We start from the raw sequence: 26092 nt of genomic DNA, 5'->3' as shown, positions 1-26092 counted from the left end.
TCTTTTAGATTTATTGTATTTGAGATTTTTAAATATTTATTTATTTTTGGCCACGTTGGGTCTTCGTTACTGTGTGCAGTCTTTCTCTAGTTGCGGTGAGCGTGGGCTACTCTTCGCTGTGGTGCGCGGGCTTCTCATGGCAGTGGCTTCTCTTGCTGTGGAGCACGGGCTCTAGGAGCACAGGCTTCAGTAGTTGAGGCACGCAGGCTCAGTTGTTGTGGCTCGCGGGCTTAGTTGCTACGCAGCATGTGGGATCTTCCTGGACCAGGGATCGAACCCGTGTCCCCTGCACTGGCAGGCAGATTCTTAACCACGGCGCCACCAGGTAAGTCCCTGTATTTGAGATTTTTAAAATATCTAGCACATCAAATTTGAGTTCCAAATTAAGTATTGTGTCCTAGAAGTTACTATGGAGACATCTTGAGGTTTGAAACTAAGTGGATTAGGGTTTGAACCTGGATTTGGCACTTTAAAAAATTAGCTGGTGGGGCTTCCCTGGTGGCGCAGTGGTTGGGAATCCTCCTGCCAATGCAGGGGACACAGGTTCAAGCCCTGGTCCTGGATGATCCCATGTGCTGCGGAGCAACTAAGCCCGTGTGCCACAACTACTGAGCCTGTACTCTAGGACCCGTGAGCCTCAACTACTGAGCCCACGTGCCACAACTACTGAGCCTCGTGTGCCTAGAGCCCATGCTTCACAACAAGAGAAGCCACTACGATGAGAAGCCCGCACACCACAAGAGAGTAGCCCCTGCTCACCACAACTAGAGAAAGCCCGCGCACAGCAACAAAGACCCAACACAGCCAGAATAAATAGATTTAAAAAAAAACTAAGTTTTAACCAACTTGGTTACTATTAGTTGGTAACCTTGGATATAGTACATAATTCCTCTGAGCCTCTGTTTTTTCATTTGTAAGATATAGGGATAAAGCAAATCTGTCTTTCACAGAAGTTGTATAGATCAGAGATAATATGTGCAAAGGACTAACTCTGGAGTGTGACTCAGAGTTAGACACTAGATAAATAATGCTGGGTTGCCAATATTGTGTTTCCTTGTATGGTTTCAATGTAAATACTGGTTTACTGTACAGTTTCTCATGAACATTTAGCTTATATTACCTTTGTTTGCTTATTTCTTTTCACGTCCAGAAGTTTTATGATTAAAGTATACATTAAAAACTTGAGTAAAATTAATTTGCTGCGAAGGCTAGTGATTTTTACATAAAGTATATACCCTGTTTCTCAGAGAACCTTATGAAGTATGTTGAGTCTGGAAGAAAAATAAATTGTAATAAAATGTCACACTCGTTTTTTGTTTCAGTGGTGCAGCATACTTAGAAGAGGGGGAACCTTTCTTCCAGTGTTGCTGCTTTCAGATGCCTCTGTGCTTTCTTGGATCCTCTGTGCGCCCAGACATTGCAGGGTTAAATGTTAGACGTATTACTAGCATTTAACCTCTCTGTAGCAAAGGTGACTTAAGGCTTTACCTTCAACGAAGGGTGCAGCTACTCCTGCCATCTTGGAATTGCATTCTTCTGTACGTGTGTAATATAACTGTATACATCTGGGTACCAGTACCACAAGTTTTACTTTTTTAAATACATCTTAGAGGAACTTTTTTTTGTTGTTGTTGCACTTTGTGGCATGCGGGATCTTAGTTCCCCAACCAGGGATCGAACCTGCACCCCCTGCAGTGGAAGCACAGAGTCTTAACTGCTGGACTGCCAGGGAAGTCCAGGGGAACTTTATATTGAAGTAGGCAGATTCAGCCTCTGAAAGGCAGTAATCTAACAATTCTGATTTTTTGTTTTAATTTAAATTTCACTAGTTAAGTAAAATCTGGTAACAGACTTAAATGTAGCACTAGAATCTTCCAATTGTAAAAGTAAATTCCTTAAGTTATTCTCGTAGCAGCGTGGTTTAGTCATGTTTGCTGTTCATTACCCAAAGAACACAGTGACCTGCGTACAAGAATTTGAGATGGGGAGGGAAGGGTGATGGGAATGCAGTCAGGTTGAGAAACATGGAAGTTGGAAAAAGAAACAGAAACTGGGAGAGCAGGCTGACCACAGAAACCAAGCGGGGTTTCCAGGCTCCATTGGATGCCCCTTTAAGGCTACAGACCATCTGTCCTGTGGGGTGGCTCTTAGCCGCACTCAGGATGATTCTTTATTAAAATGATAGTCCCAACTGCTTGGGTGGTATTTTGCTTAAGCCTGCTAACATGATAGCAAGCAAGTTGTGAATTAGACACCAACAACATGGTTAAAAGCAGAGGCTCTGGAGTCAAGCAGGCCCTGGTGTACATCCTGGCTTCTCCATGTAAGATGTGAACAGGTTCTTGATGTTCCTGATAGTTTGTCCTTTGTATACTTATCTGTTGAAATCCTGGTATACTTATTATTATTTGTTTGAATTTTATGTATGATAGAATTTTTATTCTCCCCAAGAAACTGCATATCCAAGAGATTATTGCTGAGTTCCTGGCTTCTGAGTAATTACTCGGCATTACCGTAGCAATTTGTTTATCCAGATGGAAGACGGCAGGAAGGAGAGTATCAGCTAATTACCAATATTTTTAAAATAGAGAAAATTGTAAGCAATTTTTTGGAGATGAAATCACAGCAGCAAAATAATTAAAACCACCATCACCAGTTTTTCAAGTGGTCCAGAAAATCTTTAGTGAAAAATGTTGTGTGGAACCAGCTGTAGAAGTGGAAATGCCTCTTAAGAGGCGAGGAATGTGAGTGTGACTGACACGGGTCCCTAAAGGACGCTGATCTCACAATTTGTGACATTTTCTCCTGTTTTTCTCCGGATTGTGTTAATAATCTCATCTGTCCTTGATTACTTCATTTGTTTGTTGTAATTTCCTTTGGCGAGCTCTGAGCCATTCCCGTGGACCCAGAGTGGGGAACCCCAGCCCTGTGTCTCCTGACGTTACCTGTACTTGGTGTCACTCCTGTTGCGATGCACTGTGTGCTTCTGCTAGGTGTGAGTTTATAGCAGAGAATTTGTTGTTAAAGATTAAAGGACCACACTTTTAAAATTATATACTGTTTTTTGAATTTGATAATAAAACGATTTATGTTTCAACAGGATTCCTAGAGTGTGAGCAAAATGGGGTGACACAGCCCTCATACAGAAAATTGCTTATTTTCTTGGAGTGTTGCCCCTGAGTGTTACCCTGGGTACAGGACCATTGCAAACTGCTATTCAGAGGGTGAAATGAGAGAAGAAATAGACAAACATTTAAACTGAAACAGTTGTGATTAACATGATGCAGACACACACACCCCCAGTGAGGCTGCTGCCCTGGGGGTTCTGAGCAGGGCAGAGGGTTTCCCACTTGGCTTTATTCTATTGGAAGTGTTGTCCAGAATGTGGGACACAAGTCAAGCCATGGTTCTTCTGATCCTTAATTGGGCCGTTTAAGCTTTGCTCTTAACGATCCCACACTTGACTGCTGCGGACAACCCACTATTGTCTCTCTGGTCTCAAAATATGGGGTGAAAGTTTGACCTAAAACATTAGTCAGAGAAATACAGCTCAGAGATCGTTTAGTCCCAGACTCCTTAAACTGGGGTGAGTACACTGAGGATATTTTAGGCCATTTGTACAGTAAACATGGTACATTAACCCTGGAACTTGGTAGAAGAAAACTTTGACCAGTTAGCCTTTTTTTCCCCGTCATATTTAAAAAAATGGATGTTTCAAAGTAGCATGCAAAACGTGTTGAATTTTAAAGGTAAAATGTCCGTCTTCAAGAAGATTATTGTTGGGAGAGTCACTTTAAGCCGGGCCTTCTGACCTCAGGAGACGCTTCCTGTTTTTTCTCCTCTTTTCCTAGAATGACCTGTTTGTGTTTGATCATTCATTCATTCACAGCTCAAGTGAAATTGTCACTAACTATGCTGTTTAGAGTTTTGGGGGTTGTATGAGGACATAATGAAATACTGGAACTTGAGTAGATGGGATAGCCATTCTCCAATAAGTGGCTAAACTACAGAAGTTTGGAAAACCTCGGAGTGGTATCGAGAAGAATTTCTCTTGGTTTTGAAGAAAGCATATCTGTCCCTTTTGGGTTGTTTTCATGGGCAAACATTAATTACAAGTAATTCCAGATATGGAAAGAAAAATTTTATATGCATTAGTGTAGGCTCTGGTCCTTTTCTGTGTGGGTCTCTGCCATGAATGGCCTTGAAAATGCAGCAATGCACCTGAGTTAATTCCTTCACTGTAGAATAATTATGGTGGAGATTATGAACTCTTTGTAACTGAGGCTTTAAAAAATATTTTCATCATAATTTTTTACTAATGAAAACTTCTTAGCTTTCTCACCTCTTCATTGGTAATTCAGTAGAAATATGTTGCTATTCCACATTATGACCACTGGGGGGAGTAGATTATGTATCAATATTTTCATGTTTTGCAGTAAAAACAGTATAACTTGTGGCATAAAGGTATTTCTGTTTAACCAATTAGCCCAATTTCAATTAAAAAATTTCATGTTAGGAAATTATAAATTCTTACATTTTTTAAGAAGCCCTTTATACCTAGTCTCATACATTTATGGGATTAGTGGTGGAAAAAAATAAAGAAGGTATATGTTTTACAAGCATCATCAGCTGTGGAATCGGAACAAGATTCTGACTCTCCTGGCCAGCATTTAAGTTTTGTGTCCCTGAGCTAGCTTTCAACGAATCTTTTTCTTGAAAGATTTAAGTCTTGGAAAAAAAGGCTTCCAACTTCCACCTGCCTTTTTGTTTTTTTTTTTTTAAGATTATTGAAGATGCTGTGCAAAAATAAAAAGTAGTTTTTCTTGACGCACAACCATTTATTCTTCTCTTAGCCTGTAGATAAAAAGTCTTGACAATACAGTAGCATTTTTCTTTGAAAAAAAATCATAGGGATGATGAAGAATTGTTGGTTGTGATTTTTAAATTTTATTGACCAAGTCTGAAAAGCGCCACCACCAAGTTAGGGAAGCGGCAGGTCCCAGCCTGGGGGCAGGCGGTGCCCAGATGCAGCAGGAGGTGCGCGCCCTTGTGCGGAATTGGTGTTGGGGGGGTGAGCTCACCCTCTGTCTGGGTCTGTGGTCCATACTTTTTGCCGTCAGAGCATCTGAGAGTCATGGATCCAAACCACATGGTGAGACAGCACCCAGGCTCGCCGGAAGCCCAGGTGGCTGGCCTGGAGCCTGCACGTTGTGTAAGAGGCGGTGAGGTCAAAGTTGCCGGACGGCCTCTGCCCTCCTGGCTCAGGCCTCGCTCCCTCTCTCCTGTCGGACCCCTTCTCCCAGCACTTCCGTGGGGGCCTCAACCTGGCAGCATGTGCCCACTGAGCGGGTGGCCTTGGGATGATTGCCTGACCTCTCTGGGCCTCAGTTTCCTCACATTTAAAATGGATCAGGGTTTTCGCATTTGTCTTTTCCCTGTGTCTTCGCTCTCCACCCACCCTCCTATTTAGTTTCCCCTCTCCTGTCGTTCCACTGGCATATTTTCTTGTCTCTTCCAACTTCTATTTCCTCTGCTTTTCCCTCTTCCCCATCTTCCTTGTAGCTTCTCCGGAATCCCCTTTCTCCTTCTCACTTCGCCTTCTCCCTGACTTCCTACTTCTCCATTCTTTCCCACGGGCAGCACCCCAGTGTGGGTTTTTATTACCATCTGATGCTGAGGATCTGGGACTGCAGGGGGACATGGAGGAAGGAAGAGGTTTAAAATTTTATACACTGTGTAATAGACCAAAAAAATCACTTCCCTTGTGAAAGGGGGAATTTGTGTACGTGACGTGTATTGACTTGGATTACAAGTGCCCGTGGGCCCTTCATGTTAATGTGTGGGTAGAAGGCAGTATAATGCTTTGAATGCAGGATACATTTAACCATTTCTAATTTTGGTGAAATTTGTTTTAAATTTTGCCATTTAACATTTTTGTTATGTGTATCTTGGTGGTATATTGCTGTAGTAAACATTACCAACAGCCCCTTGGTCAAATATTTGGAAGTTTTGTCTTCTGCGATGTTTAGACATAGAGAAAAAGTTTAATGATGTGAACATTATTAAATATCTGAGGATCAGTTAGTATATTGATGAATTTAACTACTTCTGTGGAATGATGAAAACTCCTGTCACGCTCAGCTCTCCATTAATGGAACTCTGGCTGAATGTTCCTTTCCGCCCTTGTTCTCAAGATTGTCTCAGGACTGTAAAGTGGTGCTCTAGTAGAAATATAATGGGAGGCACATTGTCATTTAAAAATTTCTAGTAACATTAAAAAATAAAAAAAGGTAAAATTAATTTTAAGAATATATCTTATTTAACTCAGTATATCCAAAGTATTTTCATTTCAACAAGTAACCTTATATATATATATATATATAAAATAATGAAATTTCACATTTTGTGTGTTTTATACTCACAGCGCATATCATTTGGCACTAGCCACATTGCAAACGTAGTCATGTGGTTAATGGCTATTTTTAACAGCACAGTCCTAGACACTGGCTTGCAAAAAATAGTGTATTTTAATTTAAAAATTGACGTTTTGTCTCTGTGTTAGTGTGTTTTAGGTTTTTAGAAAAATTCACTTGAAGTTTCTGTATGTTGACTTACTAACAGCTGGAAAGGAAATACCAGAATGTTTGAATTTTAGTGTTGTATTGCCATACTCTTGAAGTTAAATTGTTTGTTATTATATTATGTAATGTTACTGTTACAACGTTAATATAACTAATGCTATGTTAGCATACAGTAACAAATTGTTATTATAACTTGTTCATTATTTACAGTGCTGAGCAGGTTAGCTCCCATTCAGAATTGTGAAAATATATTGGGTCATGGCAATATGACAAAGCAAAACATTTCAGTGATTTGAGTTCTATAAAGCATATGTCACCTGGCTGTCTTTGGGAAGCTCACTGATGCTTAGAAAGTATATGTAAACTGTGTTCCCTTACATGATTAATGTATTGAAGATTACTTCTTATGTGTAGTTGTTTTGATTTCTAAAAAATGAGGATGTAATTGATTTAGGGAATCATTAACTCAATTCGTGTCCCGTGTGATGGAAGCACAGTGAGGCTCCTGTGCTTGGGCAGGACTTGGTACCTATCAGTGTAAACATGCAGCACAGCCCATCCCATGCCCCTGCTTATCTGCTTCAGAGGGACAGGGTTGAGGCTTTCAGCAAATCTTACTGGTAAAGTCATGCATACATTGCTTTTTTTTTTTTTTTTTTGAAGAGCCATTTCCTTTCAGTTTTAACCATATTACTGTGTCTGCAGACAGTTTGCCCAGCAGAACAGCTTTTCTGTTTTGATAACTTAGAAGTGTGCCTTCATCTCTGAAAATAAGACATTCTGATGAACTAGTTCAGTTATAAGATGTTTTCCTTGGAAGATGATAGTGAAGATGAGGAGGAGAAGGTTGCTGAAGGTGTTTACGGTGGAAGGGCCCCTGCTGGCATCTTGGTGAGTTACATCCACCAGCTTCTGCCTCCCCGCTTTCTCCACCTGGGATATGCTGTGAGGAGGGGGCGGGAAGACCGCCGGGGAGATCGGCTGATGCCTTTTCCTTGGAAAATGTACCATCAGAATGAATTTTATTAACTTTTAAATGTTGTATTCAACAGGAATCTTTGGCTACCTGCTCTCCCTCCTTCACTCTACACCGTCTCTCTCCCCTTTTCTATTTATTATTTAACAAATAATAACTTTCTGCCTAGAAAAAAATGAAGTTGCTGCTTTAAACTGAGAATTTTTATGAAACTAGGTTTCCCAGGAAATGTATCTCGTTTCACATTCTCTTTGCATCTAAGTGTAGTAGTTGAGGAATAAAAACCATTGAAAAGGTTTCTGGGTTTTTTCCCCTGTCTTTCAGATTTTTTGGCTGCCTTCACCCAGTTCCCCATCCCCCAGCCTGCCTCTGGTGGCCCTAAATCTGATCTCTCTCTATGAGTTTGTTGGTTTGTTTTATGATTTTTGTTGTCCTAGCCAAATATTTGAAAACTAAACTAATATTTTGAAACTGGCATCTTACTCTGATACGTGATGGGGAAGAGTGACAGCAGTCTTTTTTCTCCTGTGATGGCAAACAGAATTTCTAATCTTGAAATATGTGGGGAAAAATGCAGATTGTCTGAGTTTTTTTATCTAGAGTTTCCTCTCTTATGAGACATAAAATAAAACAGGTCACATGAAAGTGTAAGTTTTTAGAAGTCTGCATTAAGGAAACAATCAGGTGAATTAAGGACAATATAATTTAACTTTACCCATGGAAGCCTTTTCTGTAAAAATGATTTGAAGTAAATACAGTGAGGTGAAGGTAGCTTTTAGAAAATGAGGGGTGTACATTTTTATGAAAACAAGTGTACAATAAACAAGACAAATTATACAGTTTCTAAAATCTGTGGCTCATGATCAGGTTGATTTTAGTTTTAAAGTTGTGCAAATTTTTGTCACCTTTAAAAATGTTACACATCTGTGTGCTTTTTGCCTTTGGACCTGTTGGCAAAAATGTACTCGCTGGGGATCTCGGGAACTGGTGGAACTAGACATCGTTTGACTAGGAATGGAAGTCAGGGGCTACGGAGAGAGGTCATTTACTTTTGAAATTTCATTTTAATAGTACGGAGTATATGTATATACGGATTCCTGCGCACTTGTTGTAAAGGTCAGAAGGGAGAAGGGTGAACACAGCTGGCTGTGAAATAGTTTAAAAGTTCATTTAGTGAGTAGCACCAGCACACGCAAACCGCTCATCACAGGAAGAAGTTTGCTTCCTGCTGCTGGTGTCTTCTAGAGCGAGGGCAGCCGGTGTTTGGGCTGCATTTTATGACATTTCTTTTTGTGTTAACGTTATAACATTGAAGTTGCATGAGTCACCTCCCAGCTCCAAGAGAAACTTGGTTTTTCTGAATGGCTGGTGTTCAGGACACGGGATTTGCTATCGGCTGAATGAGCTGTGCTGATTGTGTAGGAGACTTTGTAACCTGGGTGTGGGCGGTGAGGGGGAATCTCAGGGTCCAGGCCCTCAGTGACCCCGACGCTCCTTGCTGGTCGTATGCTGTTTGCGCACACCTCCTGTTGGAACGTGAAAGTCTCCATCATAAAGGAGATGATTTTATGTGTTTGGAATGTAAATGTAAAAATCTCATAATTTAAAAAACCATGAGGAAACTTCTGGGCTTTGTTAGAAATGGGGAATTTTTTAAAAAAATCGTACTTCTATAATTTTTAAACAAAAGAATATAATTCCTTTATTTGGCAAGGAAAAGGCCAAGTTATTTCATATTCAAATAACCTTGAAGTTACAAAATAATCTGCTGGCCTTATTTTCCCCCACTTATTTTAAATTACTTTGCATTTTTTAAATTAGGGCAGAATGTACTACAGGAGTTCTTAGCCAAAGTTGTAATCCTAAGAAATGCTCCTAGAATCGAGTCTTTCTGTGGGTTAGAGATGGAAGGGGCCCTGGAGTGCATCTGGCCGCTCTTACTAGAGGTGAGAACCCCTGCACGGGGGTTAGGAGCACCTGTTCAGGCCGTCCTCACTCCTCTGTGCTCTTTATCAAAGGGCCTGCTCGAGTCTAAAAAGCTCCCCTTTTTCAGAGAGAACTTTGTATGTTTATATTGTTTACTGCGCGATGCAGTAACATAAACAGAGGTGGAAGACAGCAAGTCACCCTGTAGGCGGGGCAAGTGCCTTATGCTGAGTTGGGTGCAGAAGTGGCCGCCCCCAGCTTGGTGCATCTGATATCACCCCCTGCCTCACGGAATCCTGGAACCACACTGGTGAATGGATCTCAAACCAAATGCTTTCCTCTAGGTGGACAGTGGTCACAACACTAATTAAATATTTAGTTGCACAGAATTTCATTTCCTCACAGAAATGTGGTGATGTTACCAGTCAGGCAGTTTGGGGGAGCACATTCTCCAAGAATCTTTGTTTTTACAACTTGATTGATTGCCTGTTAATACTGAGATCTCAGATGAGCTCAGGAATTTGGGGGAGGGTAGCTTAGAGGCTGTGGCCAGAAGTATGTACAGGCTGTTTGAAAGTTATTTATTATCCATTTTGCATTTATGCTCCATCTGTTTTCAGGAGAGACTTAGTGGTGGCCCACTGTTAAAGCACACGCTGCTCTGCACTGCTGTGTGGTGCGTGACTGAACCACCAGCTTGAAACAAAATTCTCTTCGTTCAGCAAATACTTATCGTGCCACACTGAATCCACTAGGTGCTCACAGATCTTTTTTTTTTTTAAATAAATTTATTTATTTCTTTTTGGCTGCGTTGGGTCTTCGTTGCTGTGTGCAGGGTTTCTCTAGCTGCGGCAAGCAGGGGCTACTCTTCCTTGAGCGGGCTTCTCATTGTGGTGGCTTCTCTTGTTGCGGAGCATGGGCTCTAGGCATGAGGGCTTCAGTAGTTGTGGCACGTAGGCTCAGTAGTTGTGGCTTGCAGGCTCAGTAGTTGTGGTACACGGGCTTAGTTGCTCCACGGCATGTGGGATCTTCCTGGATAAGGGCTCGAACCCGTGTCCCCTGCATTGGCAGGCCGATTCTTAACCACTGCGCCACCAGGGAAGCCCTCACGGATCTTTTTGTTTGCTGTTACTAATATGTCTGAATTATTTGCTGCTCTGAGTTTGTGAGTAGCACAGCTGGACAGATTTCCACCAGATGGCCGTGTGACGAGCACCTTATTTAGTTTGCCTGGATGCTCGGTCCTGGGAGCCCGGCCGTTGGCCCCATAGACCTGGGTGAGCCCAGGACTGCAGGTCTGGTCCAGGGCCACTTTGTGCATAGGATTGGAATTCCATCCCGTGTCTCTAGCTGTCTCGACCAGATGTCGGTGCAGTCTAGAGGGATTGGACACAACTCCCTGAAAGGATCAGAATAAAATCATTAACCTCGGGACTTCTCTGGTGGCGCAGTGGTTAAGAATCCGCCTGCCAATGCAGGGGAGACGGGGTTCGAGCCCTCGCCCTGGAAAATCCCACATGCTAGGGAGCAACAAAGCCCACGTGCCACAATTACTGAACCTGCGCTCTGGAGCCTGCAAACCACAACTACTGAACCTGTGCGCCTAGAGCCCGTGCTCCGCAACAAGAGAAGCCACTGCAGTGAGAAGCCCTCACACCGCAACGAAGAGTAGCCCCTGCTTGCTGCAACTAGAGAAAGCCCGCGCACAGCAGTGAAGACCCAATGCAGCCAAAAATAAAATAAAACAAATAAATTTATATATATAAAAAAAAACGTTAACCTCTCTCAGCAAAACTCTTATCATTATATATAATTTGTGTTTTATATTCATATCTTAGGTATTAAATAATTCAAAACCAACCCAGTTCTTCTGAAGAAAAGATTAGACACCATTTCTAGAATCATTCTTGCATAGGTACCGTACATTGTCTCTTTGAAAGTAGGGAAAATGTTTATTTGATACTTTTGCTGTTTTGCTGCTTGTTCTAAAAAAAATACATATATAGGGCTTCCCTGGTGGCGCAGTGGTTGGGAGTCCGCCTGCCGATGCAGGGGACGCGGGTTCGTGCCCGGGTCCGGGAGGATCTCACGTGCCGCGGGGCGGCTGGGCCCGTGGGCCATGGCCACTGGGCCTGCGCGTCCTGAGCCTGTGCTCCGCAACAGGAGAGGCCACAACAGTGAGAGGCCCGCGTACTGCAAAAAAAAAAAAAAAATATATATATATATATATATATATCTTTTGTATTTGTTTCTTCTTTGAAGCCTATTGCATAACCTAGAATCATCTTTGCTTAATTTAAGACATTTAGGAAGGGTATTTTTCAATGGGTGGAAATAACAATATGCTGATCTTATTTTGTTGGATATCGTTTCATCTCTGCGACGAAATCATGTCAGAACTGTGTGTGCCCTTGGTGTAGCATCTCGGCCTCAGCCTGGATCTGTGTGGAAAAGACCTTCGTCAGAAACGTGCCTGAAGCCGGTTCCGGGAAGGCTGGAGGGGAGCTGTGTTATCTCTAGAGTGTGTCACTTGCTGAGATGCGGCTGAACTCCACTTGACCTGCGCGTAGAGAGGCTGCATTCAGTCAGGTCAAGGGGCAGTAGCTGAGATTGTAAAAACCTTTGGTCATCTTTGTTTTACATTCTAACAAAGCATGAAGTCATAACCGGAACCGTAATAGACACTCAGAAGATTGCAATTATGTTGGAAATGTCATTCCTTCAAGGGAGGCGGGACAGGACAGGCACACCCCTGGGTTCTGTCCCTCCCTGAACGCTGACGCACTTGCCTGCGGTCATCAGACACAGCTTGACAAGCTGCCATTTGGGGTCACATGTCCCTGTCACTTGGGGTGGCCTGGCCATCGGGATTCCTCAGGCCTCCTGGGTGATTGCTGAGCTGGACGGTCACCAGAGCCCCTGCTGAGCTTTAAGTGTAAAATATAGATTTCCCAGACAGACAGTCAGAACTGGGGAGGCAGTGGAGCCCGGGAATTGTTTTGTCTTTAAAGCTGCAGACTTTGTTCAGATTTTTCCTGCTACAGGCCTTTTCTGTTGGAGGATCCAGCCTGGGTTTGCGTGTAGTTGGTCACGTCTGTCATCTTCCAGTCACTGACCGCCCTCAGTCTTCCCTTTTGTGACATAAACTGCTGAGGTGAGTGCTGGTCAGTTACTCTGTGGAGCTCCCCTCAGCTGGAGTTTGTCTGTGGTGTCTCCTGATTAGATGGAGGTCGTGTGTTTGTGGCAGGAACAGCACAGCGGTGATGTGCTCTTGTCAGTGAGTCATGAGGGGGTCCCTGGTGTTGGTTCTCTTGTTACTGGGGAGTTTCCCTACTTAATATTAAGGCGGCGTCTGTCAGATTTCTCTCCTGTGAAGTTACTTTTTCCTTTGGCAAGGAGTTTATATCTTGGGGAAGATAACTTGAGAATATACAAATACCTTGTTTCTCTTCAAAGTTTCATCCTCTATTTTTAACACCCTATGTCTGCCACAGGTACTGTAGTGTTCTAACAGTGGTCTTTTATTTCCCTCATTCTTTATGCATTGGAATTCATCTTTGAGAGAAATCTGTCCCTTCTCCCTACTTTTTTGATTTATATCAGTGTGGCCTCAAGAATATTCTGTAGGTTATAATCTGTCCTTATTTTGTTGCTCAGATTGTTCTGGGCACTCTTTCACATTGGCTTCTGTGTTCCTTTAAAATGCCCCTAATCCTTTGATTTTGAGCTCGGGATTCCTACTTTCTGGCACCATGAGATGTCCCAGCCCTGGGACCTTTTACTGGAGGATGGTATTTATTTATTTATTTAAAAATTTTTTTGGGCCATGCCATGTGGCATGTGGGATCTTCGTTCCCCGACCAGGGACCGAACCCAGGCCCCCTACAGTGAGTGGAAGCACGGAGCCTTAACCACTGGACCGCCAGGGAAGTCCCTGGAGGATGGTATTTAGAAACTAGGATCTGGGCTGTAGGTGTGCGTGCTGCTTCTAGTGTCCTTGATTCTCCATCGTGGCAGAGGGAGTAGGGATATTAAACACGTGTTCTAGCCCAGGTGTAAGCACGTCTGTACTTGTCCATCCGTCCATGGAGACTTCCGATGCCTGTCCACCACCACAGGGTTCATGTTAGCCTTCCTTCTAGGAAATTGTATTTTTAGAAGCTTCCCAGGTGTTGGGATTACTCAGACTTGGGGATACGAATCTGGACCCAAAGGCTCTTGTGGCTTTGAGTACTCACTACTGATGGACAGTCTCCGACTCGGTGAATCATCATTTTCCATTCTGGCTTAGTCGTCACTTCTTCTGACACTGAAAAGAATTACTTATTTTTAAAATTTTATTTATTTTTATATTTGGCTGTTTTGGTTCTTCATTGCTGCGTGCAGGTTTTCTCTGGTTGCATCCAGCGGGGGCTACTCTTTGTTGGCGGTGCGCAAGCTGCTCGTTGTGGTGGCTTCTCTTGTTGTGGAGCCCGGGCTGTAGGCGCACGGCTTCAGTAGTTGAAGCACGCGGGCTCAGTAGCTGTGGCTCGTGGGCTCTAGAGTGCAGGCTCAGTAGTTGTGGCACACAGGCTTAGTTGCTCTGCGGCATGTGGAATTCTCCTGGACCAGGGCTCGAACCCGTGTCCCCTGCATTGGCAGGCAGATTCTTGACCACTGTGCCACCAGGGAAGTCTTGAAAAGAATTTTTATGTCCCTCTTAGCCCTTGTAACTAAGGGATCTCAGCCTCCTAGGAGTAAAAGTCCCCAGGTCTTTGTAGTGGAGTAGAAACCCATCCATTTTCATGGCTAGCATTCTTACAAAACTTTTTCAGAGAAACTGAGCACACCTGAGGGGGAATGTTCAGTGGTTTGAATGCAGAGGAAGGCCGTGTGTATATTAATAAACACACAGTCCATGCAAACAAGTGACACACCAGTTGCCCTAAATTTCACTAAAACCAAATTTATCTTAATCCTTGCTTTTCTTTTTGATAAGGCAGTATGCATTTTTTTTTTTTTTCTAAAGTGTAGCTTGCTTTCGAAAGCAGGTATTTTCTCTTATCAGACATCAAGAGGATAAGCCCTTCAGCCTTGGCTGTTGAGGATGTTTGGTTTGTGAACTTTAGACCTCCATGTGCTTGTCAGGTTAGCAGCTGTGAAGTTAGTTAAAGTAGTTGCAGCGAGTGGCCTTCAAATCCTTCTGGATCGTTCATCTGGCTTGTTTCTACCTGAGCTTAACCAGGTACCATGTGATGCAAGTGGAGAGCCTTTCAACCCAGGGAATTAACACATTGGGACAAGTTGAAAATTTGAACTTAATTTATCTGTGATATTAACTAAGGTTCTTTGAGGGCATGAGAGGGAGATGGATTAAGTTTAACATGTCTTTCTGTAGACCTGCAAACTCCAAGAATATGTCCATTTGTTGCCATCTCACAGCTGTAATTTCAATTGCAAAAGAGTCCTGATGTCAATTCCTGACTTCTAGGTCAGTGAGTAAATGGAAAGAACTTCAAATAAAGTCGTATGTTTCAAAGGAAATTGTATCCTACCAATGTCTGACTAAAGTGATAGTTATCACTGAAAATACTACATATGTATGGTTTATATAGAAACTTGCTAAGATTGTGTGCCTTTCATGTGTGAAAGTGAGCCAATCAGATTTCCTGTTTTATTTTCAGTTGCTTATTAGTTATCAGTGATCACCACCAAAATAGGTTAGCCACAAGTTTTTATCCAAGAAAGTTTAGGATGAGAACATGTTCCTTAAAACATACATTTATGATCAAAATGTAATCACATCTTGAAGGCTACTCCTAATGAAAAGCGTTAACATTTTTCGTGTGTGGTAGCATGCGGCAGAATCGTGGCCTTCTAAAAGCCCTTATGAAATTCCTCCTCATTCGTAGCCCTGAAAATTACAAAAACTTGGCATTGGTGTGTTTAGGAGCTTGTGGCCCCAGGATACAGAAAGAGCCCGGGTGTTTGAGGCAGACATATCTGAGCTTTTGTTTGTGCTTGTCACTGTGTAACCGCCTGACTCCTGGTATGTTGCCTGTTTTCTCTGAGCCCCAGTTTTCTTGCTTGTTCAGTGCATCTAAGCTAACATTACCTCACCTAACCGGGAGGATTCAGTGAGATGAGGTGTGTACAATGGTGTTTACCCCATCACTGCCCCACGGAAGAGTACTGAATTGTAGCTTAGGTTACATGTGGTTTCTCAAGGCTGCACATAGTTTCAAATGTTAGGACGTGAGTAAATGAAGAGTTTGAATTGTCACCAGTATAAGTGGACCTATTTTAAGAAACTCGCATATATGAAAATCCAAGCTCATAAAACAGTTAAATTATTACCATTTTGTACAATGATTTAAGGAGGGATTTATCTTAATAGCAAACTCCTCTGAGTGCACTGAAGACATCTTTAAAACAATACTACTCCTAAGTATTTACCCAAATGAAGTGAAGCTATGTTCACACCAAAGCCTGTACACAGGTATTTTAGTAGCTTCATTTGTAGTCTCCCCAAACTGGAAACAACCCAGGTGTCTATCAACTGGTGGATGGATAAGCAAACTTTGGGACGTCCATACAGTGGGATACTACTTAACACCACCAAGGAACAAATTGCTGATACCTGCAAGAATATTGGTTAATCTCAAACGCGTGATGCTAAGTGAAAGATGCCATATTCCAAAGGGTACGTACTCTGGCTCCATTGATAAGGCATTCTGGAAAAGGCAAGACTATCGGGACAGAGAACAGGTCAGTGGTTGGCTTGGGATGAGGAAAAAGGATAGACTACAAAAGGGCATAGGGGCATTTGGGGTGGCAGTCTAGTTCTGTGTCTTGATTATCTTGATGTTGGTGATTGTTACGTGGTTGCATGGTTAAAACTATGAAAGGGTTAATTTTACTCCATGTAAAGTACGCCTCATTTTTAAAAATCTGTCTTGATAAGTTCAAGGTACCGCTATTTGAAATCTTAAAATTGCATTTCGTAGCAGAGTTGGCTTGAACATTTAGCTCGTTTTTATGTGCTGATAGGTATAACCATTACACAAAGGGTGACTAATGTCTTTCATGATTAATTATGAAGAGTCTTAAACTCAGTACAATTTCTTAGTGATTTTCCTTCCACGTTTCTCTCTCGTCTCTGGTGAGGATAAACGTTCCCTGTAACATTCTGATCTGTCACCTCAGGTACAGGTGGATTAGAACTGGGCATATTTTACACCATGACAAGAAGAGCTAAGAACTAAATTGCCAAAAGCTTCGTTACTCTGCCGTTTGGGGACTGAAGGGAAAAGCGGTGAAGAGCAATGCAGGGATGAGAACCATTGAGCTTCATAGAGCTGACTCCGGGTTCGGAGCAGGTTTGGTCATGGGAGTGATGTGAGGGTGAGGAAAGTCCTCGGGGCCTCCTCATGTGCTGCTTGCCACACATTTTATTCTGCGTAGTGACATCTGAAGGTAGGCGTCAGATTGAGCATTTAGCTCCCCTTGCTCTGTTACAGTTCTGTTGAAGAAAATGAACGTCCAGGTACATTGCTGAGCTTTAGGAAAATGAAACCATTGCGACCAGCCTTTTAGTGTGAAGGCTGTGCCTTGTGGTGTTGGGCGTTTGCCTGTGAGTAGACTGGCTGGTAGAAAACGATGACCTGAGTGTGTCCTGTGTCATCTGTTTTTCGTGACCGTCTTGCCCCGGCCCCTGACTTCCCCCCAGGCCCGGGCTCATCCGCCACAGCGGCTGCGGGCTGCTCAGTGCTCTGCACAGCAACCTGCACGGATGTCCTTTGTTCTCACAGGGATATTTTTAGATTTACCCATCGGAGGCGGGTGTCATTCTTAACTGTCACCCACGTAGACTAGATTTATCCAGTTTTTTTTGGTGAGATCTTCAGGAGCATCTGGAGAAAAGCATTAAGTTCTGAATATCTGAGCATTGATATCGGAACGTCGGGTTGGCCTCCACTGTTGGCATTTTTTTAAAGTATATACGTACGTTACATACATATACATTTAAAAATACATACACAGTCTCTTCATCTGCCTCTGCCTTCTCTCATTAGGTTACAGTGCAGCACATAGTGTGTGCTCCTCCTCCTTGCTGCTCTGTTCACCAGACCTCGCGTTCATTGCTCCATCCATTCCTTGATCCAGAAATGTTCCTTAAGGACTTCCTCCTGCAAGGCACCGTGCCAGGCTCTGGGGCGACGGTGAAGCGGCGACACTTCTCCTTCCTTGGTCAGAACCGAGGGTCTGGAGGTGGGATGGACAGTGACCACGTGGGCCATGCTGTGTGGGGAGGGCGGGCACCCTGGGCCCACCCAGCCCTGCGCCGCCTCCTGCTTTCTTCCTGACCGTCCTTGCCCATCTCTTTCTGACCTTCTTTTCCATTGTGCTCTGGGTGTTCACAGTCTGTTGTGGACAGGCTTTATTCGTTCCCATCTCCTTCTCATCCAAGAAGCCTGAAACATCCTTGCTCCTCAAATAAAATATTAGATTGACAGCCAAAGTCGTTGATGGATGGAGAAGAAAACTGGTGTTGGATTTTGAAGGGTTGTCTTGAAAGTTATTGGACCAGGGACTGTGGTGGAGGGCGGGGAATTGATGGTTTTTGAAGATGAAATAGGTGACACTTACGTTCTTCCTTTAGTTGTATCTGTTGAAAACCTGGAGCAAATAGTTGATAAAGCTTAGGCCTCACCTCAGGAAAGAACATATATTGCTGTGGTGGCAAAGTGTCTTCCCTGTGTTGAACATTACTCAGCCCGAGATAATTGCTCATCTACTTTGTAGATAGTGTGGTGAGCTCATAGAGAAGTGAGCATTGAGCAGAAGTCCAGATGCCAGCTCAGGAAGAGTTCCAGAACTCCCGTCTTCCCAGCACCCAAGGCTTTAAGCCTTTGCAGCGTCCTTTTTACCAGAGTGATTTTGGAAGCAGCAAGAATAGGTATGATTTTATCATAGGGGCTCTTTTACATGGAGCTCTGCTTCCCTAATCCGGCTCATCTTCATAATCAATTATTAAACTTTTTTTTTTTCTTTTTTTGCGGTCCGCGGGCCTCTCACTGTTGTGGCCTCTCCCGTTGTGGAGCACAGGCTCCGGACGCGCAGGCTCAGCGGCCATGGCTCATGGGCCCAGCCGCTCCGTGGCATGTGGGATCTTCCTGGACCGGGGCAAGAACCCGCGTCCCCTGCATCGGCAGGCGGACCCTCATCCACTGCGCCACCAGGGAAGCCCTAAACTTTTTTTTAAATTCAAGAAAATTTGCGTTTTTAAAAACTGTTCAGGATGATTTTCATGTACGAAAAATTTTGAACCAGTATAGTAAGTAAAATTCTTGAAGTTCAGCCTTACTGGGAAGTTCCCCACCAAATCTGCCCTTTTTGCTTCCCTAAGTTGATTTCTTCACTCATTTAAACAATATTTGCTGAATCCCAGCTAGGTGCCAGATGTGTTTCTAGCTCAGCTTAGAACTTGTGGCTTGATCCTGACTGTCCTCTCCCTTCCCTCCCAGAACATCCCTGCTGCCTCAGTCCCCCCTCTGCCTCTTCTGCTCTTGGAGCTGTGCTGTCTCTTGCTGGAATTGGTTGTAAGAGCTTCCGAGGTGGTCTCTGCCTCTAGCCTCCGCTTCCCCAGTTCGTCCTCCCCACCCCCTTGCCCCTGCCTGCTCCTGGCTGCTTGCCCAGATGCCCTGAGGGTGAGTCCAAGGCCTTGCATCATCTCACCTTTGCCTCAGGCTCCACATACCCTCCCCAGTCCCTGTCCTCCAGGAACCTCCTTTGTTTGGCCTGATAAACCCTGCCATTTTCGCCCCTAGAACAAATACATCCTGAAGCCTTTCTTGACTCTCCCATGCGGGTTTTCTTCTCCCTTTGTCTAGTCTTCCTAAGTCACCAAAATAGCGTGATCACAAGTTATTATGTAAATTAAGACAGTATTTATGCCTCTTTCTCTTGCTAGGCCCAGGACTTCTGAGGGAAAGAGGGCAGAGTTTTATATCGTAGGGACTTACTGTGGTGCCTGGCAAGAAGCAGGTACTCAGTTTTGCTTGACTCTTAAGAAAATCGTCCCAGACACAGCCTGGGATGATGGCTGTTTTGATAGGTGAATTACACATCCTCTGTTGTGTTTTCCTTGCAGGAGTCGCGCAGTCCTGCGTGATTGTTTCTAACTTCAGTCAGCAGAGGTATTCCTTTGAGGGGCCTTTCCTGGATAAGGCTTTCACAGCCCTCCTTTTCCATCCCGACAGGAAGGCCATGTGGAGAACTGCCGGGGGACCCTGGCTGTTGGGCTGTGGACTCCCGCACGGGGCCTTGTGGTCTGGGGATGGCGGAGCCCCCTGCCCTGCGGGGCCCTGACCCCGTGCTCTGGACAGGACACTGGGGGCAGTGCATGTGGGTGCACGGCCAGCGGCGTTTCTCAGGGACCTGGGGCTCCAGAAGGTCCGAGGGGCTCACGGACCGTCTGTTTGTGGGGCCCTGAGCCTGAGGACCTCCCCTCGTTGAGGGCGAGGGACATTCCTGGTGCTGCTGTTTCCTGTTCTGATTTTATAAAGCAAGAATTAAAGGCAGCTACTATAAAATAAGAAAAATTAAACACATTGGCATTCTGCTCTGATGGTGAAAGAGACAAAACAAAACGGAGAGGTGTTGCCTTGAGTCTCTGCGGGAACCTGTCCCCAGGGCGTCTCCTGGGCCCTGGGACGTGTCTTGACTGAGTTAAGCCCCCGGGGGACAGGCAAGTCCCCTGGGCCCCTGCCCTCCCGGGGTGCAGCCGGGAGAAGCTGCACCTTCGGGGAAGTGACTGCAGATCTTGCGGTGGGGGGGTGGGGGGGAGGCAGGCATATGAAATTTCGAGACTCCCGTTGAAGGTCAAGTGAGGTATGTTTGAGAAAGTTCTTGAAAGATAAGTGCTACTCAAATGCAGAATGTAAGCTTGGTTGCCTGGAGCATAGGTGGGAGCCAGATGGTAAGAGGTCACGGTATGCTAGTGTTTGTTTCCTGAAGTTTCTAGAAGGTTCTGTTCCCTCATAGCACATTCTGTCTGTGAGCGGACGGTTGGAATGTTGAGGGCAAGTTCTTTGATAAAAGCTGTTCTTCTCTGTCCCTCGTGATCTCTCAGGACATCCACTTTGTGGGGGTCCAGCAGCGGGTGGTGGCCAACCCTGCAGGGAGGCAGGAGGGTGGGTGTGGCTTTTTTGGACCCTGTAATCACTTCACATTTGTGTGGCCAACCAAGTAGCATTATGTGAAAATAATGCTCCTGTTACTGGAAGCAGCAAGATATCTGGGGATATCAAGGCTTTTATCATCATTGCTTAGAACATTTCTGTCACTTAGAGATACAGTTAAGGACATAGGCTCCAGTATCAGACTTGAGTTTGAATATCGGCTTTACCACTAAGTGCAGCGACCTTGGACAATTCTGAGCCTCCCTTCCCTCCTGTAAATGGGAATATTGATACCAAAGTCCTGGGTGGTTCTGAAGATTATATGAGATAATGTACAGGTTAACACAGCACTTGACATGTGATGGACGTGTAACAGCTGTAGCTGTGTTTGTTAGTGGTAGTAACTAGTAGTACCAGCTAACTAGTAGTACCCAGCATTAAGAAGGTAAACTTAAAGCTTACGAAACAGACTTTGATTATATATAAGCGTGGTTAACAATGTATCCATTTTTGTATTGATAACAATTTAGAAATCATAATATTTTAATAGCTACCTATGTCTCTGTGGTTACTCTTCCCTAGTAAAAGTGAGTTTTGATTGAACATGTCACCTTTAAATGGTTTGGGGGCAGTTTTTATCGGAGGGGGTTTTATTTGAACCCACTTACAGATGCATTCCATTTATAAATCTCTACTGCATATCACGATGATTGACTTTAGTTTCTCTGATGCTCAGGAAAAGCTGCTAAGCAAACCTTTAAACCTTTGGTAAATAATTGAATCTTGAAAGCTGCCCATCTATTCCAGATACTAGTGTATGTTTACTTTAAAATGTTTGATAAGAAAAGTCTGATCGTGGGCACCACTGAATTTCATGCATGAAGGACTATTTGGTCTGTTGGCTTTTGTGTGTGAAGGGCCATTTGGGCTCTAATAAGTATTTTAGTCGGTTACTGTCTACTGGTTCTTTCCGTTGTCAGTCTAGTGATCTGTAAGTGCCTCCCTGTCTTGGGAGCTCCCAGCATGTTAGCCGGCTCGTGTGCATTGTGCTCTCAGCATGGAAGCCTGGCCCCAGACACACACTGTGCACTGAGTGGATTGGGCATTGGTCAGGCCTGTCTGTGCCATAGTGTCTAGTTTGGGATCTTCCATTTAAAGGAAGTCAGTTCTCTAGTTTGTCATAAAAGTGAAAGTAAACCCAGTCATTTCAGCTATTTTAAGGACTAAGAATGCTTATCTCAGAATAGATGACACCCAGTTGGGTTGTACAGTAAACTCTTTGGTGTGTGGTGGTGTCCTTTAGAAGAGGGTGGTACATATGCAGTGGGATTTCTGGTGGACCTAGTAACCAGGGCTGTCTGTCTGGTATTGGGATAAGCCTCCTCATGAAAGGGGTGAGTCTCTGTCTACTGGAAGTATCCCAGAATTGAAAAGCAGTGTAGCATATGATGCTTAAGAAGATACTTGTCTTCAGCAGCTCAGGCTGCTCTAACAAAATACCACAGACTGGGTGGTTTAAACAACAAGGATTTTCTCACAGTTTTGGAGGTGGGGAAGACCAAGATCAAGGTACTGGCCAATTCAGTTCCCAGTGAGGGCCCTCTCCCTGGCTTGCAGACAGCCGCCTTCTCACTGTATCCCCACGTGGTGAGGACCATGCTCTTGTCTCCTCATCTCTTTATTTATTTTATTTTATTTTATTTTTTTGCGGTACGCGGGCCTCTCACTGTTGTGGCCTCTCCCGTTGCGGAGCACAGGCTCCGGACGCGTAGGCTCAGCGGCCATGGCTCATGGGCCCAGCCGCTCCGTGGCATGTGGGATCTTCCCGGACCGGGGCACGAACCCATGTCCCCCGCATCGGCAGGCGGACTCTCAACCACTGTGCCACCAGGGAAGCCCCTCCCCCTCTCTTTATTAAGGGCATCGATCTCATCATGCGGCCCCACCCTCATGATCTTGTCTAAGCCTAATTACCTCCCAGACATCCCACCTCCAAATACTGTCACACGAGGGGTTAGGGCTTCAACATAGGAATTTGGGGGGCGGGGTGCACACTCAGTCCATAACAGTACTTCACCTTTCCAAGCCTCAGTTTCATTATCTTAAACATATACCTGTAACCACCTATAAAGTGGTCCTGAGATGATAGTGCATGTATAAGCTTGAGAATTTGGTACATAGTGAGGTCTCAAAAAATTGTGATGATTGTTAACATTACCGTATTTCAGAGATGTGATAAAAGTGTTTTTGGTATTTGTTGAAAGACAGGACTGGATAACTTTTTCCAGTTCTGAGAATCAGTAAGTGCATTTTAATATTTTCCTTTGTGCCTTTGAGCCTGGGGACAGGGATGCGGCTCTGTGGGCATCCTTCAGGCACACGTTGCTCCTTCTGTGTGTGCATGTTTACATTAGTTGCTGTCTTTGTCTTGTTTCTGAATTTTCATGTGTCTTCTGTCACTCTGTTCTTGAATTCATTTCCCCGTCTTTTTTTTCCTCATCATTCACTCATCATAAAACGTGATGAATAGTTTACGATGTATATAATTTTGCTGTATTTTTAAATCTTTATTTCAAAAGCCAGTGTCTTCAGTGGGGGTGTCCCCCACATGTGAGTGGGTTACTTCATCCTCTGTCTTTTCTGCCCCTGTTCAGAGTCCCGCTTCCCTAGGTGTTGACGGGGACAGACTGGTGTCAGGGGCCTGACTCTTTTCTCACTGGGCTCTATCGTGGCTCCTGCTGGGCTGGTCGTGTAGAAGTAAAGAGTTAGGTGCAAGATTTGGCTTAAAGAGGAAGCTGTTTACCCAGCTCTTTCCCCAGCCTGGATAGGGTGCCCCTTGTCCCCGCTGTGGAGGCACCAGGCCTCCCTTTACTTTGTTTTCCCAGCCTTCGTGATATGAACAGGGTTGTTTTATATCTGCTGAGAGAAAACCAGTGATGTGACAGCCTGTGTTTTTCTACATTTAGCAACTGGCATTTACACAATAGACTTTCTTGTATAGCGGCATATCCTTAGACCATGGTAATTAAAATCATCTCGAATAGATGTAGTTACACTTAATTATGGATTCTGTCCTCTAATTGATGTAAGGTTATGACACATTTAGTTTATAAGACTGTTGTTTATGGCTGAATGTAGATGCTTAAGTTATCATTTTTCAGTTTCTTTTAAGAAAAGCCCTATATAATTTGTTAGGAATTTTTTTTTAGATTTGTAACGAAACTCATTTTAAAATTGCTGCCATCATCAGTCAAGCATAATACAAAGATTGATTATGTGGGTGCTGTTTGCTATGACAGGCAAAAAGGGTGTTGTGAACACATGTTACTTACAGAATATAAAAATTCTGATGGACTGTTCTAGGTTGCTGAAAAATACTAAAAGAGAGTGAAAAGATGAACTACTTAGGACTAAATTTCATTTCACTTCTGTTTTTGGAGACATTCTTAACATATAAAAATTGTACACCGTGACCCCAAAAATAAGGAACAAAAAGATGTTTATTCCCTTTTCCTCTAAGTTAGTTGTAGTGCTCTTTTATAAAACAAAATTTAATTTTCCGCATCATTAGCCATTAGGTAAATGCAAATTAAAACCAGTATCACTGCATACCTGTCATCATGGCTATAATAAAAAGTAGTGACAATGCCAAGTGCTGGCCAGGGATGCAGAGACACTGTATCTCTCAGACATTGCTGGCCGGAGTGGAGAATGGTACAGCAACTCTGGTGGCAGTGTCTTTAAAAACTAAGCATGCGATCCCCATTCAGCCCAGCAGTCACATTCCTGGGCATTTTACCCTAGTCAACTGAAAACTTATTTTCACACAAAAACCTGTACGTGAATGCTTATCGCAGTTTTCTTTGTGATAGCCAAAAAATCTGAAATAGCTCAACTGTTCCTCACAAGTGAATGGTTAAACTATGGTGTATGCACACCATGAACTACTAGGCATCAATAAAGGGGAACAAACTGTTGATACATGCACCAACCTGGATGAATCTCCATAGAAATATGAGTGGGAAAAGGCAGTCCCAAAAGGTTAGATACTGTGTGATTCTATTTGTATAACCTCCTTAAAAATGGCAAAAATCTCAGAAATGAAGAACAGATTAGTGGTTGCCAGGGATTAAGGGGGGAGGGCAGACAGAAGGCAAGTAGGTGTGTGTGTGACTATAAAAGGCCAATAGGACAGGTCTTTGTGACGATGGAAATGTTCTGAATCTTAACTGAATCAGAGTTGATACCCAATTGAGCTACTGCACTAGAATTTTGCCAGATGTTACCATTGGGGGAAACTGGGTAAAGTATACGTGGGATCTCTTTGTATTATTAGTTACAACTACATGTATGTGAATCCACAATTATCACAATACAAGGTTAATTTTTAGAATATGAGATGTAATGCGAATATTCTGATAAAACACTCCTGCACGTTTCTTTTTTATTCTCTTTTGTTGATGGTTCGTTTGACCATTCATCCCATGAATATTTAAGAAATCATTATTGCGCGCTTGATACGTGCTTAATTTGGCCTTACTATAGAGTTCAAATCAGTTATTGTAGACCTGAAATCATACCAGCTTGTAGCTGTTTTAGAATTTGCCTCATAAAGGACGCCTGCCGCTGTATCCTGCTGTTTATTGGTACGTTTTGCAGCTGGTTTACATCCTCAAAGCCAGCTCCGTCTGTAAGTGCGTTTTGGAGCCTTGGTAGCATTAGCTTTAAAATATTCAAAACGTTTTCCAGGGTAAAGTTATTGTGGCTCTGCTCCATGGCATTAAACTGATGGGCCTTGATTACTGGGTATAAGAGCAGGAAATCCGGGCACTGCCCGTGGGTGCTGGCTCTCCTGTGAAGAGCAGTGGGTTTTTCTGCAGCAGGGGTGCTGGCAGGTCCCTGGGTTGTCCCGTGGATGGCATTCTTCTAGTTCAGCTTTGGACTTACCTGACAGCGTAGAATGTGCCCTCTGGGGACTTTTTTGAGCATGTAACTTTGAACTCCAGGTAGCTCAAAGGCTTTTGATCTGGGTTTAGAAAGACAGCCGTGCTTATGGTGAATACCCTGCAGAATAGGCTGTCGGGTCTCTGGTTGGGTGGAAGTCGGCTTCCGGATGAGCAGAGCTGTGGGGGGTCTCTGGTTCCATCTGCATCCCTCCTGTCCTCAGGAGAATGAGTTGTGCTCAGTTGTGCTTTAACACTCTGCCAGGAGAGCCAGTGTCTAATGAGAGAACTGTGGTCGTATGGATAAATTTGACAGCCCTAGGACTAAAGTGTGGCTATTTTTTCCTAACGAATGAAGAGTTGGGGGCACAGCCCCCCATCCTGTGGCCAGATGAAGCGTGTGGTGGCCCTGCGCCCCGGTTGGGTACCCTTGCCGCCTTTTTGACCCTTTCTGGAGGACCCTTTACAGTCTGGTGACCCTGATTTGAATAGTGCATTGCAGTT

The 26092-nt window shown here is 43.9% G+C and overlaps 1 protein-coding gene across 1 annotated transcript in view; it reads left to right on the top strand.

The window, feature by feature from the left end:
* The window catches only part of LPIN2 (lipin 2), an 82067-nt gene that overhangs the window by 16261 nt on the left and 39714 nt on the right, over positions 1–26092 (top strand).

The sequence above is a fragment of the Globicephala melas genome, chromosome 13 (assembly GCF_963455315.2).
Source record: "Globicephala melas chromosome 13, mGloMel1.2, whole genome shotgun sequence".
Taxonomy (NCBI): domain Eukaryota; kingdom Metazoa; phylum Chordata; class Mammalia; order Artiodactyla; family Delphinidae; genus Globicephala; species Globicephala melas.
Note: the sequence above shows the minus strand (reverse complement) of the source record. Positions and strands in the feature narration are given on the sequence as shown.